Source organism: Eurosta solidaginis, chromosome 1 (assembly GCF_040869045.1).
Source record: "Eurosta solidaginis isolate ZX-2024a chromosome 1, ASM4086904v1, whole genome shotgun sequence".
Taxonomy (NCBI): domain Eukaryota; kingdom Metazoa; phylum Arthropoda; class Insecta; order Diptera; family Tephritidae; genus Eurosta; species Eurosta solidaginis.
Window position 1 is genome coordinate 190,963,019 of NC_090319.1, and position 19,929 is coordinate 190,982,947.

General features: G+C 41.0%; 1 protein-coding gene across 2 annotated transcripts in view; it reads left to right on the forward strand.

Annotated features, from left to right (window-relative positions):
* Window positions 1–19,929, forward strand: part of tw (Protein O-mannosyl-transferase 2) — a 2,413,568-nt gene that overhangs the window by 2,106,316 nt on the left and 287,323 nt on the right. The window lies entirely within an intron of this gene.

Below are 19,929 nucleotides of genomic sequence, written 5' to 3' on the forward strand. Positions count from 1 at the left end.
ATCACTAAGGCGATGCTAAGCGATGTTTACGTCAATAATCAAATCATGTCTACACATATATAAGGCAGCCGAGAGATGTCACACACAGATGCATTTACTTATACGCCTATGTGTGTGCGAGAGACTGTAAACTACAAACTCACATACATCTGAGAGACGCTGAAAAGTAGAAAATTGTAAACAAGTAGAAACTATATGAGAACTATAAACACTCGAAATAGTTGGTAAGTTCTGGAAATAGAAGAGCCTAGATGTATGCAGCGTAAACTATAAAAGCGGCACAAGCGAGTAAAATGTAATTCAGTTTGATTTGAGTTGTCAAGCAGTTCCGATTAAGACGATATCTAGCGAGCAATAGCAGTATTATTTTGAATAGCAGAGTTTCATTGAGCTATCAATCAGTGTGGTTATTAAGCAAGCTATTCGTTGCACAGTTTGAGTGTTATTGTGAAGTACTTTAATAAAGGCCATTTTGCATTACTACAAATTGGAGTTATTTATTCAACAGTTTAGTGATTCGAACTTAGCAGAGGATTGCAAATAAGAGGATTTGCAAGTAAATTCGTTACAATATGGATAAGTAAAAATATGTATTGCCAAAACGTGAATATATAGTTATACATACATTAATTTAAATGAAAAAGGAAATAGATACTGCTGTGTTTTACATGGTCATGATGTTTATCATAGCACTGGGATTTTGTGTTTGGGGATTTTGATTTTGGGGATTTTGTATTTGGGGATTATGTGTTTGGGTATTTTTTTTCTTTGGGGATTTTGTGTTTGGGTATTTTTTTTTTTTGGGATTTCGTGGCACTCCGCTGTACATGCAACATATAAATTGGTTACCATAACCACGAGTATCTTAGCACAGCATTACAAAGCTCTCACACACCCACCCTTATAGTCCCGAAACTAGGCCCAAAGGAACTACTTTACCAAAATATTAAAAATATCAGTTTTTTGCGTTTCTTTTTCTAAAAACATATATTTTCTCGTGCTGGAATTTATTTTTGCGTGTATAATCTGTGGTGGCAATACACAAACCGTTAAAATATAAATTTCTTTCGCAATTTTCGTTTTTAAATTAATTTCGAACGAATTAACAAAATGGAAACCTTTATCAGGCTCACCGATTCAGTAGTAGAATATGGCCAAGATTTTCTAAGCACTCCTATAACTGATCATGTAATACATTCGCTGAAAATTCGGCAAACTGATTTTAACGCTATATATGACAAAGTTAAAGCAGCATATGACGAATTGTTTTCAGATGTATCCATTCCTGATAAGACGATTGCCTCAATTCGTAAATAGCAAAAATTATGCTATGCAGCCTTCATAAGAACGATGGCAAAAATACATAGTTTTAGCGAAACGCTTGGAAAGGATGCAAAAAGCAAGGAAAACGACGAAAAGCAATTAAAGCGTCATAATATCAGTTTGCCACCTTGCGACACCTTGGTTTTCAAGGGCGATTATATCTCATGCCCAGGTTAGGTTAGTTGAACTGGCCGGTCCATGAGGACCTCACATAGACTTATTGAGTCCGTAGTGTTACCAGAAGTTTATTTTAACGACTAAACTGAAAAACTCTATCAAAAATCCGTACCTATGTTGTAAAATAACTCCGTCCTCTTGGCAAATACTAGAAGCTTCCTAGGACTTAAGCCACTTGCTGCTTCTAGATCTGACAGCTGTATCACTCCTAATAGCTGGAGTCTTAGCCTGGCAAGTGCTGGGCACGATCACAGAACGTGCTCAATCGTTTCCTCCTCCAACCCGCACTTCCTACATCTGCTATCACTCACCAAGCCTAATTTAAAGGCATGTGACGCCAGAAGGCAGTGTCCAGTCAGAATACCCGTCATGAGAGAAACAGTCCTCTCTTTTTAATGACAGAAGCAACTTTGTAGTCTTAAGTTGTAAGACCTACACATAATCTTCGACACTTTACAGCCCCGCACTTGAACCCACGCCTTTCCCGCTTGGTCGATCATATGACCTCTAGCCTTCGCTTAATCTCGCCCAGTCAAATTGGGACGTCTACGGAGCAGGCTTCAAGGGAAGCGCCCTTTTTAGCTAGTTCGTCCGCTTTTTCATTCCCATCTATTCCCATATGCCCTGGGACTCAATATAGATGTATGCTTCTCCCTGTCCCGATTCTCTCCAGAGACTGCTTACACTCTAACACGCATTTAGATGCTGTGCTATGCGAGATTATTGCCTTAATGGCTGCTTGACTGTCAACACGGTTGCAGCTTAAGCTATTCTCTTCCAGGGTGTCTACTGCTTTGGTTACGGCTAATGTTTCCGCTTCGAAAACACTACAGTAATCCGGCAGCCTGTAAGATCTGCTTATTTCCGGATCAGCACAGTATACCGCAGACCCTACTCCTTCCACTACTTTGGAACCATCTGTGTACACATATATCGCCTCGTCCGCCATTTGCGCACCCTTGCGCCAACCGTCCACCTCTACTGTGGCCTTAAGATCTCCCTCGAAGTGCAGATAGGGAATCAGGTAGTCTGTTCGTCTTGTGATTGATGACGCTATACTACTATGGCCATGGTGCTCAAGCTGCCCCGAGGCACCGAGCCTGGTTGCGGTTGTTAGTGCTATGTTCTTTGCTACCAGGTCTACAGGTAGAATATGCAGAATGGCATACAGTACAGCCGTCGGGGCTGCTTTCAGGGCTCCCGTAATGCTAAGCATCGATAGTCTGCATACCCCCTCTAATTTTTTGTGATGTAATCTTTCTGCAAATTAACATGCAGCCGATCCATCTGATTAAGGCAGGATGTACTTTAATGTAATTAAGACCATCCATAATCGCCCATTTTGAAACATTATTGAAGGCCCCGGCAATGTCCAAGAAGACTCCTAGAGCATACTCCTTAAATTCCAGAGATTTCTCTATGCTTATTACCACCCTATGCAATGCGGTGTCTACCGACTTGCCTTCGCTGTACGCATGCTGTGTTGCGGAGAGCAGCTTTTCATCCACGTTTGACTTTATGTACACATCTATCAGCCACTCAAAAGTTTTGAGCAGAAATGATGTTTAGCTAATGGGTCTATAGTCTTTGGGATACACGTGACCGATCTTCCCCGCCCTTGGTAGGAAAGCTACACGAGCAGTTCTCCAAGAGTGCGGTACGTGATTCAACCTTATGCACCCATCGAATATTATTTTAAGCCATTCCACGGCCGCCACACTTGTAACTTGTAGCTTGGCCGGGAATATACCCTCTGGGTCCGGCGATTTAAATTTAGGAAAGGTTTTCACTGCCCATTCTATCTTGGTATCGGTCACCAAGCCCGGCACTACTAGCTCCGTGATCGAAGTGTGAGTGATGTGTGCTGGCTCTTCTGAACCATCTCCAGATGGGAAATGTGTGTCGAGAATCACCTCAAAGGATTCCTCACTATCACGTAACCATTCCTCGTTCTCTTTCTTTATTAGTCCCTGGACTATGTTTCCCCTCGCTAGGACTTTTTTCAACTGTGCTGTTTCGCTGGAGCACTCTATGTGCGTACTGAAATTTTTCCATGAGTTTCTCTTCATCCTGGTAATTTCACGCTTGTAGATCCTCAGTTGATCCTTGTACTCGTTCGGACACGCTTCGCTTTCCGTGGTCTTTGCGAGCTTAAACATTTCCTTTACCTGTCTTCTTAGAAGGCTCAGCTCATTGCTCCACCATGGCGGCTTTGCTTTTCCTCTGAATCTTCTTAGAATGCAAGCTTTGTTCTACGCAGTCATAAGCGTCCTTCTTAGGAATTCATTCGACTCCTCCAGTTCCTCCACATTGGCAACCTCTTTGGGTTGTCCCAGTTTTGTTTCTACATGTTTCTGGAATTTAGTCCAGTTCGTTGAGCTAGGGTTTCTAAAGGTTCCTCCCTTTTCTACCCTCTTTAGGGGGATGCGGAAGCTGATATACGCATGGTCGGAGAAGGATGGTCTATCAAGAACCATCCGATCATACCTTGATATATCACGCTCGGAGCTCAATGCAATATCCAGAACATTTGCTGGCTGTTGGACCAATGTAAGTAGGGACATTTCCCCTGTTGGCTATCTGCAAATTGGTTTGCAGGATGTAACAAAGTAGAGATTCGCCTCTATCTTTCGTATCTGCTCCTCCCCACGTATTGTGGTGCGCATTTGCATCTGCGCCTATGACCAACCGCCCTTTGCGCCCTTCCTCCTGTACTAGCCTTTGGCACTCCGTCGGTGGATGGGCCATGTAGCAGGATGCCAGAATAAATGCCTGCTTATTATTTTGCTCATCGGCCACCGCTACGAGGTGCTTCGCAGTATAATTAGGCAGCATGTATGAATGCAGTTGTTTCCTTACCATTACTACAGCTCGCACCCGTCCATCCGTTTGCGCGTAGTATACGCCAAACCCGCGCGCGCTAAGTCCAGAGAACTTTCCTTCCGATGAGAGCCACGGCTCCTGGATCAGCGCCACGTCAAACGAACCCTCCTCAAGGGTTAGGAGGAGTTCGCTCGACGCCACTTTACTCAATTGGAGGTTTATCTGTAGGACTCGCAGCACCATTGGGCTGTTTGTCCCCCTCCAACACCTTCGTCGTGACGTCGTTGTCCTCCCCTTGCCCTTTTGGTTTAGAGTATTCGAGACACCCTTCAATCTCTCGTGACTGTTGTTCCTCTTCGGTTGGTCCTCTTCTAACACCTTCGTGGTGATGTCGGGGACCTCCACCAGTCTTTTTTCCATTAGGCTTTTGAGGTCCTTTTCATGGCCAACGTTTCGTGATATGTTCACCGCCATATATATTAAAAATGACACACTTGAAGGAGTCGAAAAGCTTTTCTACTTGAATCAAAAGACACAAGGTGAAGCAAAAGAAATTGTTGAAAAACGTCCGTTGACCAATGAAGGTTTTGACACCGCTTGGAAAAACCTTAGCAATACGTATGAGAATAAGAGTGTAACGCAGCGTTACAATAACGTAACCCCCTGTATTTCCTTATTCACTTAAACCTGAACCTCCCTGTACTTATTTTTCTATAGCATAGCCAACAACCACTTGTACTTATTCTTTTATAGCATAGTCAACAACCACTGATATCAAACCAATGAAAATCACAATAATGGTGTGTTAACTTCTCAACCGGTTTGCGGCACCACCCATATAAACATCGAATTAACATTTTTGGAATTCAGTCCTCGCAGGTGAGCCAGCGGGAGTGGATGTCTTTTTAAAGACATACTTTTCCCTCCGGCCAGCTAGCTGAGTGGAAGAGGCGCCGTCATGGCACGGGTCACCCTTCACTTAGGTAAGCACGACGGGGAGGATGCCTTGTGCTACTTTGCCCCCCCCCCCCGCGCCCTCCTAGGTGTTGTGCGGCCCGATGCCTTAATGACCATACAACCCCTCCCCCTCAGTCCTAGCTTCGGCTGGCTGAGTGGCAGGGGCGCCGTCATAGCGCGGGTCACCCTTCGCTTAGATAAGGACGACGGGGAGGATGCCTTGTGCTACTTTGCCCCCCGCGCCCTCCTAGGCGTTGAGCAGCCCGACGCCTTCATGAACATTCCACCCCTTCCCCTCAGCACTGGTTTCGGCGTGAGCCGATGCGTGCGGACAGGGGCTACCGCTGTGCCGCTAAGGTGCACTTCCCATCCGCCCACGGGTCGACCCACGGTGTATCGGCTGGTACAACCCCGCCCCCCTTACGCACCGTTTACTAGTGTGGAAGTAGGGAGGCGGGGGTGTCCAGCGGTGAAACCAGCACTAACGAGTCCTCGCAGTCTCTTCCCCAGGTGAACGATCGGCCTACTATCGATTCTGCCGAAGACTGCCGAACAATCCGATACCGTCAACTTCCCCTCTCACCACGGCCCTGGTACGCGCTCCGTAGCCCACCACCGCTGCCGTCACATCGTCGCCCCTCTGGTGCCGCGGCTGCTTCCATCCCGCCGGTGCTACGCCGAACGTTGGCCGTCCGCCATACTACCGCCGTGCCCATCCCGCCTTGCTGGTGCCGCCGCTGCCACACCAACCACTGGCCGTTCGCCGTCCTGTCGCCATTCAGCCGCCGCTGCTACGACGACAGTTGGCCGTCCGCCGTCCTAATGCCGTTAAGCTGCTGCATCCGTCACGCCGCTGCTACGACAACCGTTGGCCGTCTGCCATCCTACCGCCGTTAAGCCGCGGCCTCCGTCCCACCGCTGCTACACCAGCTACTGGCCGCTTGTCATTCTACCGCCGTTAAGCCGCTGCTTCTATCCCGCCGCTGCTTCCGTACCGCCGTACCGGTCCGTCCGTTACCCGACCGTTCAACCGCCCTACCGAACCTCCTCTACTCCAACGACAGTTAGCCGCCGCTCCGCCCCCTCGCCATCTTGCGACGGCAAGCTGCTGCCCGCCTAATATCTCCAGCCGTGTGTGTGTGTGTTCGTAACACATAAATATCGTGGATTTATTCAGTAGGGGTTTGTGGGACCTTTACTCGACTCTGGATTTACTGAGCGTTACCCCCGCCTTAGACAAAACCCACCTCATAAATGGCGCCCGAGCAGGGACCCACCTCCGCAGATGACCGTGGAAAAACAAATATAACAACCACCAACACTGCCGGGGCGGGTTCGACGAACACACCATCAGAAACAACAAACACACCGGCCCCCGAATTTACGATGCTGAATACCGACTCACTCAATTGGATCTACTTACTGAAAAGGGAGAGGCTGATAGAGGAGTGTAAGAAGCATAGCATTCCCGTGGGAGGCCAAACCGTAGCCGATTTACGCCGCGCACTGGGCACGTACGTGCAAGCAAAACGCACGAGGAAATCAAGTGAAGACCTACTGAAGGAGTTTGAGAAGGAAGTAGAAGAGGACGAAGGGAAACCAATTAAACAAGCAACACCGACACCAAACATCACCCCAACACAACCGACCAAGTCAATAACCGCCATCCAGGTACAATTCCCTCTCGCATGCGCATGAGAGAGAACGCGCGCAACAGAAACGACACGAAATGAGCACCAGTGAGCTAATGAAAACCGTCCGCCAATGGGATCTGCACTTTTCGGGAGAGGAGTCGCTGCACGAGAATAGAGGAGCTCGCCGAAAGTCACCGCATCCCCGTCGACCGGCTCCTTCTAACGCTACCGGAACTGCTGCGGGGCAAAGCACTCCAATGGTACCGCATCCGTGAACAACAAATCAACCAATGGAGCGACTTTCGAAAGGAGGTGAAATTTTTTTTCTGCCTAAGCATCATCTTCAACATTTAGAAGAGGCCATCCGAAAACGCGGGCAGCAAGGTCGAGAAAAAGCCAAGGACTACGTCCTCGTTTTGGAAACTCTGATCCGCCAGCATCCGAAAATGTGCAAGGAAAATCACCTCGAGCGAATATACTATGGCCTACGCGTTGAATACCGCCTCTACGTCAAGCGCAGCGAGTTTAATACGACCGATGAGCTCCTGGAAACAACGGAGGAATATGAGCTGCTAAAAAGCGAGGAAGCGAAACAGGACACTTTTAGCCCAAGAAACTGTGTTCGGGTGGATTTTAACTGGTCAAGCGGACGCAGTAAAACCATCTAACCATCGGGCATCCTATTTCAATGAAGTTTCATTAAAGAAACAATTAGGAAGCTTTTGGGAACTGGAAGGTGTACCAAAAGCAAAAATTCGTACGCAAGATGAGCAACAATGCGAAGAGCTCTTCAAACGTACAACTGTGCGAAATGATCAGGGAAGATATATCGTTTCACTTCCCTTCCGATCAAATTTCCCTAAGAACATTAATTTAGGACCTTCTTTAGGAAAAGCCTGTTCACAATTTTATTCAAACGAATCACGACTAGCGAAAAGGACCGAGTTACAACAGTAACATAATAGGGTGGTCAAGGAATATGAATCCATGGGCCACATGTCCAAATTACCTGGAATACAGTCAGCTAATGCTACTGACAATTATTACTTGCCTCATCATGCGGTAATCAAAGAGGAAAGTACAACAACAAAGGTTAGGGTGGTTTTTAATGCCTCGACTGCAACAGCAAATTGCAAAGGCCTTAACGACGTTCTCCTTCCAGGGCCGGTGCTTCAGTTTGATTTAACTATGTCGTTATTACGTTGGCGACTTTTTAAATGCGTCTTCAACAGCGATACTGAGAAGATGTATCGCCAGATTCTGGTCAATAGTGACCATACGAAATATCAGAGAATATTTTTTCGTTCTAGTCCGAATGAACCTCTCAGTCTTTATGAATTGAACACTGTGACTTTCGGAGTTAATTAGAACTTTATTACAGCTAGCTGATGACTCGGAACCCGTATACCCAATCGCATCGAATATTTTGAGAAATTATATGTACGTCGACGACGTCCTTGCGGGGGGTCATTCCATAGAAGCGACAACTAAAGCGCGAGATCAAGTTAATACGGTTTTGAAATCAGCTGGTATTCCATTACGAAAATGGACTTCGAATTTTAGTGAGATTTTAGGCGGGATTCCAAAAGCGTATCTTTTGCACGAAGATTTTCTCGAATTCGAAAATATGAGCAGTGCCAAAGCACTTGGTATTAGGTGGAATGCTCATTCTGATCATTTCTATTTAAAAGTAAAATCCATTGAAACTATCAAATTCTAAGTAAGAGAGAAATACTTTCGGCTATTGCCAAGCTTTTCGATCCATTAGGGTGGCTGGCACCAATTATTATATTTGCTAAAATTTTGATGCAAAACATCTGGTTAGAGGGTACTAATTGGGATGAACCGGTTTCAGCAGCCACGCAGGAACAATGGAACATTTTCGCGCAAAACCACATTGCAATCGAGCAAATGAGGATTCCACGATGAGTACTATTTTCCCCAAAGGACAACGTGGAGAGTCATGCATTTGGCGATGCATCGGAGAAAGCATATGCTACTGCTGTATATCTACGTGTGGAAAGGGAAGACGGGATACACGTCAGCTTACTTTAAGTGGAAACCAGAGTTGCTCCAGGTAAAACTATTTATCTGCCGCGCTTGAAGCTTTGTGGGGCCGTTCTACTCGCAGAAATTATTGAATCGGTTATCAATAATCTTGATTTAGGTAACTTGAAATTGAATCTTTGGACCGATTCGACGATAGTTCTCGCATGGATGCGCAAATCCCCATGCTCATGGTCTACCTTTGTGGCCCATCGCATTACTCAAATCCTAGATAAGTAGGAAATTCAAGTTGGTCTCATGTAGATTCCGCAAACAACCCAGCAGACTTAGCTAGTAGGGGCGTATTAATAAACGAGTTGATTAACAATTCCTTGTGGTGGCAGGGTCCTTATTGGCGTCAAGAAGGTAAAGAAAAATGGCCGCCACAAAATACAGACTATACTACTAGTAGCGAGGAAAAAAAGGGTCAAAGTACATACTACAACCACAGGCAATGTTAGTGATATTCTTGAAAAATTTTCTAGCCTACCCAGAGCTTTGAGAGTGATTTCATATATTTTTAGGTTTTCTCAGAGAACAAATCCAAAAATAAAGCCTCATTTAAACCAATGTCTTGCTAAGTTGCAGCAGGAGAAATTAAATTAACGATTACTCGATTAATAATCATTGCACAGAGGCAACACTTTAGTTCGGAAATCAATAAACTCTAAGCAGGAGAAGTAATAGATTTAAAGAGTGAAATACTTTCTCCCAATCCATTTATACACGAAGATAATCTTTTGCGGATAAAAGGGCATAATGAGGCATCTGACGATTTACCTTTCAACGAACGTTGTCCAATTATTCTCCCGTATTGTAGGCTATCACGTCTGATAGTTCAATTTATCCATGACATATTACTTCATGGTGAAAACCAACTAATGTTGCGACTTATCAGAACGCAATATTGGATCCCTGGAGTGAAAACAATGATTAGGTCTGTCATTATTAATTGTAAGATCTGCACGATCTATCGGAAACGATTGCAAAACCAACTTATGGGTGCATTGCCGAAGGAGCGAACTACCTCTTCGCGAGCGTTTACCAATACAGGGGTTGACTTTACAGGACCATTGGATATTAAAAGTTATCGCGGCCGTGTTTGCCGCATTTCAAAAGGTTACGTTTGTCTATTTGTTTGCTTTGCTACCAAAGCTATTCATTTAGAAGCCACAAGTGACTTAAGTACCGCATTCTTTTTATCAGTTTTGACAGGTTCATTGCTAGACGAGGATGTCCAAAAAATATCTATTCCGACAACGGAACGAATTTTTTCGGAGCCTCAAGGGCTCTTAAAAAAGAACTTAAGGTCTTTATTGCTGATGCGCCTGATAAAACTTTATCAAAGTATGCAACTTCAATTACTTAAATGGCATTTCATACCGCCATCTGCGCCGCATATGGGCGGCCTCTGGGAAGCGGGCGTTAAAAGCTTTAAGGCACACTTCAAAAAGATTGCATTAGTGGGGAAATATACATTTGAGGAGTTTAACACGCTTCTATATCGAATAGAGTCGTGTTTCAATTCGCGACCTTTGAGCCCTGCTTCTAACCAACTTTCTGACTTAGAACCTCTTACCCCAGGTCATTTCTTAGTAGGAGGATATCCATTAACCCCACCAGAATTAGATATGAACGAGAATCCTGCTTCGATTGTTAATCGATGGCAGAAATTGAAAACTATACACCATAAATTTTGCCGAAGGCAAACGGAATAAGTGGAAGCAACCTCAAACTATCATAAACGTCGGAGATCTTGTCGTCATCAAAGAGGATAATTTGCCACTAACGAATGGAGAATGGGCAGAGTGATCAATTTATATCCCGGTTCCGATAAGGTCGTAGACCTTATTACAGAATATGGTCAGGTTACATGACCGTTAGTGAAGTTGGTACTACTACCAACAGATACCTTTGAAAATGAGGAACCTACTTCAAGGGAAACTAGATCTAGGAAAACCCCTAATCAGCCAATTAGCATTTAGGCAAATTTTAACAAAAAAAAATTCTTTCTTTTTACTTAAAACTAACACCATCGACATTCATTCGTATTTTCGTTGTCCAAAACATTTTTTTTCTCATCGCATCTCATTCATTTTACCCGAAAAATATAAAACATTTTTTTTATTATAATGCTGTACCATTACCAATGGTATTGGAGTTGCCCATAAAACTCATTTTTTTTTTTCATATAAACTTTTCGCGTTTGCATATCATTTGATTTATGTAATTTTTGCATTCATTGAAATTTAATCGAACTTCACAAAAATACCGAAAAGTTCAAAAGGGAAAAAAATTGAATTTTTTTTTTGGGCAACACACTCCAGCTCAGCTTTCGGCGGATTATACACTTTGTTTAGCGCACATCCAAAATAAATACCCATCTGTGAAAAATATTTTCACGTTCCTTCAACATTTTTTTTCTCGAAATTTTTTCAAAGGCACCGACCCACTCTAATGCTCATTCTGATTTTGCCAATTTATTTGCACAGTTCAACAAACATAACACCCGTCCTATTATTAAAATAACATTAAAGGTCAGAATGATCGCATTTCTGAAATTGGGCCATTGCACTTGGGTAAATTTTCCAGCACCCTGTTTTTCTTGCATACAAATCTAGCACTTACCGGCACTTGGTTTTGATTTTGTTCTTCTTTTGTTCCCGGCCATGATGTAAGTAGTGGTGGGTGGTGATGCATTCTTTCAATTCGATATATTCACCAAAGGTATCGACAGGTGTGATCATGCAGCGTTCACAACATGCAACTAGTTGTGTGGGCTCAATGCAAGATCCCGGAATCGATATGAAATGTATGAAAACGTTGTAAAATTGACAATTTTAGTCCGTATAAAGGCAAATTTAATGAAAATTAAAGGGGGCAGGATACTAAATGCTGCAGATTAACAAAAATTGCTCCAAAATGTGTCAAGTGTTAATGCTGAAGATTTAATTTACTTATTTATTCAATAAAGAAACATATGTATATGCTCGAGTCTAATAAGCTACAAAATTTTGATTTCTGGGTAAAAATATATACTTGCCACCCAGAATAAACACTTTAGCCACAAGTCGCAGCCGCTACTATTAAAGCCGCTCAAACCACCTCAGTTTGTAATAGAGGTAATCGGTAGAAATATTGCTCGCCAGCATATATACATGACATTTTCCATTATACCATTGTACCCTCAACGGGGAAAAATGCCATTACAGCACAATATGACCCGCTATTCTGCTATGCGCAAACGTATTGAGTTCGGAGGACAAAACAGCCTCAAGTGCAAATTCTGCGGCCGATATCATCCGATTCGGCTTTGTCCAATTTTTCGGGCCAAAAAACCGGAAGATCGTTTACGTGCGGTGCTCATACACCGCTATTGCACAAATTGTCTGGCAGACACTCATCGAACAGAGAGTTGCTCAAATGAGGGAAGATGTCGTCGATGCGACGACGACCACCACACTCTTCTCCATATTGACACCTCTGACGACCCGCGAAGAACAACGCACAAACCATCAAGGTACTCACGCCACGAAGTCGACGACGATGACGACATCATTTCGTTAGAAGCATCAGTGGTCGAAGCTGAAAATAATGCGCCTGTCGAGTTGGAGGAAGGTGAAATACCTGTCTCGGAAGCGGGAACTAGTGCTTCCCGCAGAGACACCAACGAGAAAAGGGAGTCAGATGTACTCCCAACCGCACGAAGCAGCGATATGACCTATCGACGATTTAGACCGTTGTTGCATCATGAAATAAGGCAACAAGATTCGTCACGAGCGATTAAGCCCTACCGTCGACAACAAAATGCCCAAACACATCGCCAAAAGCAAAACAACCCCCAGAGAAGAGTGGAACCCTACGCTTTCCAGCCTCTGGGTCACAATAATTTTCGGTCTGGTGTTCAGGAACCTGCTGCGTTAATGAGCATAAAGTATACCACCGCGATTACACCGACTGCAGTCGTCAAGGTCGAATCCGGAGGGCGATTACATTTAGTTCGTGCGCTGATTGATCCAAGCGCCAGTACCTCAATTATCGCGGACGGCCTTGTAAAAGATTTAAACCTATCTACGGCGGCGACTAATAAGCAAAAAGGTTGCTTTATAAAATTACTAGGCAACTACGGGCATGCGAGTACGGTAACAACGCATGTTATAGTTCTGCGGAACTTTTTCAAGCGCTCACCGGCTAACGAGGTTAATAGTCGCCAGAGCGTACCCCAACCTAAAGCTTGCCGACGCGCGGTTTCATAATCCTGCCCGGTACACCTAGTACTAGGAGCAGACGTGTTCCCTAAAATATACAGGGGCACAATCCCAGCAGGCACTCTTGGTCCTCTATTAGCCCAAGACACCGTCTTTGGGTTCGTGCTATCTGGGACCTGCTCAAAACATATGCGTCGTTATTATTATTTTTTTTTTCATTTTTCAAACGTTCAACTTTTGAATTTATATACATATATGAATTGTTAAACTTTTTATAATTAATTTGTTGAATTTATATATGTATTTTTTATACGCTAACCAACTGAATTTATAATATAATAAGTGCAACTGAAATTTTGAATACACGTACATAACTTTATTTCTAAAATTATTCCTACAGAGGAAAACTACCAACTGGTGACCCGGAATCTTGGTGGCTGCCTGCTGTTCTTCTAGGGGATTGCTTATCGCAAGGGGCCGGCATATTTATGTCCACGGTCCAAAACTAAAATATTTTGTGTCGCCCTAGTATGTGAGATGTTAACATTATGTTAACATCAACTGTTGACTACTTTAGTCAAACAGTTAACTACACGAATGGAAAGATCTTACCGTTTTCAAGGGTTAGCGAAACTCTTGCAAACGGTGGCTCTTCCTCTCCAGCCACCACGATTCACGTAAGTAACACTAAAATTATATTCATATTAATATCTTCATATATACATATACATATACACCACCACATTGCAATACCATATTGTAATTAATTAAACAATTTTGCATATTTAATTAATTGTATAAATAATATTATAACGTGACAGCTAATACCACATTTTTGATTTTTTATTTATTTCGTCAGACGAGCCCAAGGTCTTCTGCTCCCTCGAACAAAAATTGTCTGTCTTTCTTCACTAAAAAATAGTTTTAACTCTTTATGTCACTCCTGGTATATCCAGTCCTGGTTTGAGTTCAAAATCGACGTAAATCGGCAGAACATACGCAGAATAAATTTATTCGCTTACATTTAATTAAAATTCCTTTTTATTTATCAACAACTTATACGGACAAATCGCCGGACTAACTTGGTGCCGGAAGTCAACTATAGCAATCGATCGAAAGCAAAATCACTATATCTATACTCTACCTCGCAGTAAGTACAAAATGAGCCATTCTAGTTTACAGGGTCAATCATCCAGCCACCCAAAACCAAATCCTCCCGAAGACCAGCAAAAGCAGCAACCAATTGACACAACAAACGTCAATTAAGCTTCGCCTCGTGTGCCTCTGCAACTGTAGTGTAAACAGCCAACAATTTCAATGTGGAATGAGTAAACCAGTTAATGTGCTTCCCTGTAACAAAATGAGTCTAAATTTATATCAACAAAAAACGGCACATTTACTAATTGTTGCTGATAACGCAACTCCCATGATTTAATACAGATGTGTGTGCACCGCGCGACTAAACCAAATTTGCATTTAGGCAAATTTGCTGACATTGCATTTCCCACAGACGTTACAAATCAACACAAATATGTAGGTACATATTTGTGTCTATTTGTATGTAGATATGTAAGTATGTATGTTTAAAGTAAATATGTATGTAAGAATATGTTTAGAATAATTTAGTATAAATAAGCTGAAAATATTTGAATAAATACAATTCTCACCTAAACTTTAAAACGCACATTTTATATAGGATCGCCATATAATACTGCTGGCTGACTGTTCAGCCTAAGTTCATAACTGGCAGAGATAATACTGACTGATTACAGCCTAAGCCTTATAAAAAAGCGAAGTTACCAACACAATAGTTTCTTTAAATTTATTCATGAATAAAGGTAAACGGAATAATGCGAGCAGCAATAGATGGAAAGGAAGAAAGTGAAAGACGAGGCGGAGAACAACCAGCGGCATAACCAATATTCCAGCCAAAGGCATTATCTACATAACAATATAATAACTTTTGAATGGTATACAACAGGAGTCACAGCAAAGGAAGTTGGTGCTAAACACAATTTTTACAAACACAGATCTACGCCCTTAGCCAGACAGAAATGTCCCATGGTGATGAGGTGGTAAATAATTGGGAAGAAATTATTGAAGTCGGTCAGAGCATAAAAATGGTGAAATAAACAACATGACTGGCAGCATAATACGTATAATTATAATAAGTATAATTAGCTTAATTCTGAAGTCGGTTTGACAATTTAGGCATTATTTTTAAGTAAGAAAATATTTGGGCAACCTAACGGCTGCCTATTGACAAGCAAAAATTTTGTATTTTTGCTGTAAAATAAATATAACAAACTGGTGTCCTCACTGCCAAGATATGATATAGAATTCATAGCACCAACGAGATTCGAAAAATAAATAGAAATAGACCTTAGCACATTCCTGCCGGAGTCAGCCTCCGATTTAAAGAGGAACCAGAAGTAGAACGAAAAGAAATTTTAATACAGACACCAAACTGCCAAACAAGAAAAGACATAAAAATAAAGAAAAAAAAACTTTTTTAAAAATAAGCTTTTATTATTGGTTAATAAAGTAAACTAAAAAGTAAACAATAAATTGACTCTAAAGAAATATAACACTTTATAAGTTCATTGTAAGCTTTAACGATAATTATGCTTTTTCGTCTGCGACAAAAGAATTCTATATTGTACATAAATATATATTTTTAACATTAAAACTTTACACCTAAATTATTAAACCTTACAGTTTATATCACATTTCTAATTGTTCTAATAAAAAACGTGTTGAATTTTGATGGTATAATTAAGAACATTTAGGATCTCCTTTTCTTGCTATCGCAATGTAACACGCTTTTATTAGAACAATTAGGACTGTGATATAAACTGTAAGGTTTAATAATTTAGGTGTAAAGTTTTAATGTTAAAAATATATAATTATGTACAATATAGAATTCTTTTGTCGCAGACGAAAAAGCCTAATTATCGTTAAAGCTTACAATGAACTTATAAAGTGTTATATTTCTTTAGAGTCAATTTATTGTTTACTTTTTAGTTAATTTTATTAACCAATAATAAAAGCTTATTTTTAAAAAAGTTTTTTTTCTTTAATTTTATTTTTACTTTTTAGTTCGTTTTATTAACAAGTAATAGAAGCTTGTTCTTAGAAAAGCCTTTTTCTTAAATTTAATTTAAAAAGGAATTTTTTTAAATTTTTAGTAGGGTAAAATATTGTTTAAATTAGTTACGTAATCTTTACTTAGTTATTTGTAACGTTTCTCATTCTATCCATTTCTTTTAATACATCAACTTACTTTTTAGTTAATTTTATTAGCCAATAACAAAAGCTTACTTTTAAAAAAGTTTTTTTTCTTTAATTTTATTTTTTTCTTTAATTTTATTATATCATAATCCGAATATATTGGGGCATATTCATAATCGAAATAAAATGTGACTAAGTTACTTGAAGCATTTTTGACAGAGAGTACATATAAAATTATGTCAAACAGTGTTAAATAACTTAACTTTGCCTATGCCGCGTTCAGTTTACAACTACTTATTGCAGATCTCTCATCTGTGGGTTAAATCTGTTTTAAAATAAAATTCTACTTTCGCTTAGCTAAAATTCCATCGCCAAAAATCTGTAAAACAAAATCAAGTGCGCAGAAAAGTATGCAACACTTACCGATAACAGCCTAACGGCGTTAGCGTTCGTTGTATCACAGAATTTTTACACTTTGAAAATGACGGCTGTTGTTTGCAAGGTTGCATTCCTTTGAGTCTTCGTTTTCACCATCTGGATTAACAGTCATGAGGCTGGACATTCGTGCAATTTTAGTGATGTAAATTGCATGGCGCCAGCGCCAGTGCGGTGCCAGCTCAATGGTAGCTTATTGACGAAATGACTCCAATCGAATATTTGACGTTACTTAGTAGTGAGTGCGTAGTACATTTCACTTGCGCTATTGAGTGAAACGACTTTTGTGTGTCAGGCACGAGTTTGGTGTTATTGGCGCTACTGGCAATGATGACACTGAGCTGATGGCGGTAGCGCTGGTAGTTCAACTTTTGAGTTGTATATTTTAAATTTAATGCACAATTAATATGGGTGTGTTTGAGCGGCCAAATAATAACAGTAGTATTGCTAAAGTGCTGCTAAGTTGATGGAATGTCGCTAATTTCCTAGCGATTATCAATAGATTGTCAATATTTCGTTCAACGGGCACGCGTAATTGCCACATCTGTTCAAATTTTCCAAGTTTTTCCATTCTTGATTTAACTTAAGCTGTTATGCCAATATTTTTCAGCCAGTTTTTTTCAAATACGTAATTTTTCCAAAAGCAAAATAAATTACAGAAAAGATTACAGAGTTAAACAGCCTTAAAAACTCAGCTATGTTCGTTATACACAGAAATACAACAGAGGGTTGTGTCTCCGGTTTTCGCAAGCGTTGAGATTCACCACGCGTGACACGCGTGATTCACCACGTCCCAATATCACAATCCACGGATAGGTACCGGCGGGTTTGTATGGGACTTAGGCTGTTATGCCAAAGTAAATACAAATCTTTACCGATAACTGTGTTATCGATTAATTTATCGAATTCTAACAAAGTAATATTGCATTGTCATCGGAGTTATACATGTGTGCAAAATTTCAGCTCAATCGGACACCGGGAAGTGTATCAAATTTAACTTGCAAGATTCCATTACAGACAACAAAAGTGAAACTAAATAAAAGCTTATAAAAATGGCACAAACCAAAGTAGAATTTTTAAAAACGGCTTCGTCAATTCTGCCTGAGTTTGACGGTAAGCCTGAAAATTTACATGGTTTCTTAGACGCACTAGATATCCTAGAACAAATTAAGGATACTAATGAGACCATAGTAGTCTCCATGATAAAAACTATGCTTAAGGGAACAGCTAGAAACCTTTTGAGCACTGTAAATTCAACTCTAGCAATAAAGCAAAAGTTGACTTCAGCAATTAAATGTGAATCTGTAGAGGTTTTGACAGCAAAACTCTTAAACTTCCAACAGCGCAGTAAAACAGCTAACCAGTACACTGCAGAAATCGAACAATTGACAAAATCGTTGGAGGGTGCTTACATATCTGACGGTCTTGCACCTGATTTGGCAAATAAATATGCCACACAATCAGCTGTAAAGGCTATGTGTAAGAACTCGGCTAACGAAAGAGTTAAATTGATAATGCAAGCAGGAACGTTCACATCTATGAACGAGGCTATTTCAAAATTTTACGAATAGCTGTACAGAAGTCACGGGTAACTCAAATACAGTGTTACGCCTGACGCGCTCACAAGGTAATTACTGAGGAAACTTCCGAAGAAGCTACCAAATTAATACTTAATTACCGAGGGAACCAAAACCGAAGATATTATAATAATAATAACAATAGACAAAATAATAATTTCCCAAGACGCAATTTTGGAGGTCAGCCAAGATCATCTAATCAAAGTAAAACGCGAAATCTCCGTAGTATAAACCAACAGGAAAACCAGCAAATTCCACTGCAACAGTAAACTCCAAGGGTAATAAAGTGTGTACATTCAACATTTGAAATTTTCGATATCGAAAAAGTGGGCGTGGTTGTAGTCCGATTTTGTTCATTTTATGTAGCGATCTGAGACGAGCGCCCAGCATGCTACATACCAAATTTCATCAAGATACTTCAAAATTTACTCAAGTTATCGTGTTTACGGACGGACGGACGGACGGACAGACGGAAATGGCTAAATGAATTTCTTTTTTCGCCCAGTTTATTTTGATATATAGAAGTCTATATCTATCTCGATTAGTTTATGCCGTTACTGATTACTGTTATGCGAACAAAGTTAATATACTCTGTGAGCTCTGCTCAGCTGAGTATAAAAATACCAAAGTAAAGGCAGAAACAGTAGTAAAGCATCTCAAAGTAATAGTTGAAGACTTTAATAAAATAGGAAAAGCATCTCAAAGTAATAGTTGAAGACTTTAATAAAATAGGAAAACGATACAACAGTTAAATGGTAAACTAGACGGCAATCGAAAAGCCCAAGCATATCAAATTTTTACTAGCGTTAGAGACAAATTGGGGCCCTCATTGGCAAGATATGATATAGAACTCATAGCACCAACGAGATTTGAAGAAGAAATGAAAATGGACTTTAGCAAATTCCTGCTGGAGTCAGCCTCCGATTTAGAAGAGGAACCAGAAGAAGAACAAAAAGAGGAACAAAAAGAAATTTTAATACAGACACCAAACTGCCAAACAAGAAAAGACAAAATGGCACAAACCACAGTAGAATTTTTGAAAACGGCTTCGTCAATTCTGCCTGAGATTGATGGTAAGCCTGAAAACTTACATGGTTTCTTAGACGCACAAGATACCCTAGAACAAATTTAGGATACTCATGAGACCCTTGCAGTCTCCATGATAAAAACTAAGCTGCAGGGAACAGCTAGAAACCTTTTGAGCACTGAAAATTCAATACTAGCAATAAAGCAAAAGTTGAGTTCAGCAATTAAAAGTGAATATGTAGAGGTTTTGACAGTAAAACTCTTAAACGTCCAACAGCGCAGTAAAACAGCTAACCAGTAAACTGCAGAAATCGGAAAACTTACAAAATCGTTGGAGGGTGCTTACATATCTGATGGTCTTGCACCTGATTTGGCAACCAAATATGCCACACAATCAGCTATAAAGGCTATGTGTAAGAACTCGGCTAAAGAAAGAGTTAAGTTGATAATGCAAGCAGGAACGTTCACATCTATGAACGAGGCTATTTCAAA